Source organism: Carassius carassius, unplaced genomic scaffold (genome assembly GCF_963082965.1).
Source record: "Carassius carassius unplaced genomic scaffold, fCarCar2.1 SCAFFOLD_58, whole genome shotgun sequence".
In the NCBI taxonomy this organism is placed as follows: Eukaryota; Metazoa; Chordata; class Actinopteri; order Cypriniformes; family Cyprinidae; genus Carassius; species Carassius carassius.
Window position 1 is genome coordinate 1,328,904 of NW_026775030.1, and position 1,097 is coordinate 1,330,000.

Consider the following 1,097-nt stretch of genomic DNA (forward strand, 5'->3'; position numbering starts at 1 on the left):
AGTATTGGATTATATGAGAGAGCATCATCTGCAAAACTCAACTGGGGTAAAACAGAAGCATTCTGGTGTAATGATAAAACAAAAATGCCTTTACCAGTCATCCCTGAAAATGTTAAGTGGGAAAAAAATGGTTTTAAGTTTTTAGGAATTTTCATGGGTTCTGAAAACTACCAAAGAAAAAACTGGGAAGGTTTGAAGGACAAAGTTTGTGCCAGATTGTCAAAATGGAACTGGATTTTGCCTCAACTGTCCTATAGGGGAAGAGTGCTGGTTATAAACAATCTTGCCGCCTCTATCCTATGGCATCGATTAATTGTGTTGAATCCACCAGAAGATTTAATTGGAGGAATCCAAAAATTGATTGTAAATTTTTTCTGGTCTGGTCAACATTGGCTACGAGAGTCAGTTTTGTATCTGCAGGTACATGAAGGAGGCCAAGGTCTCATGGATATTAAGTCTAAAGTGGCTGCTTTTAGACTGCAAACAGCCCAGAGACTACTTTATCATCAGTCTCAGAACTGGATAAGAGTGGCTTGTGCCTTATTGAATCGAGTGGGACGGTTGAATTTGGACAGACATCTCTTTTTAATGAATTTAAAGGAGATTGATCTTAGTAGGCTCCCATCTTTTTATGCCTCAGTACTCAATGCATGGCAGATTTTTATTGTTAAAAGGGAGATTTCTGAAACACAGAGTCCCTGGGATCTTGAAGAACCTTTAATTTTTAATTCTCACCTACCCAGTGCGATTTTGAAATCACAGACTGTACGTACGAGCTTGGTGAGAGCAGGGGTTCATAAGATCTGCCATCTTAGGTCAAATGACCAGTGGATTACTGCAGAACAACTGGCCATAAAGACTGGTATCCGTTCTGTTCGAGTTGTGAAAAAACTGCTAGCTGAAATTCAAGTCTTTTTTCCTGTGCTGCCACTAAAAGTTGAAAAATCAGAGAATGCATTCCCCAACATCAGTGTGGCTGTGGATGTAGGAGACTGGCAAGAGTTTGAAGGAAGTCTGCTCTCTTTTAGGACACCTGAACTTGGTCTTTTTAACATTACTTCTAAGAAAGCTCTTTATTGTGTGTGTGTAAAGTATCT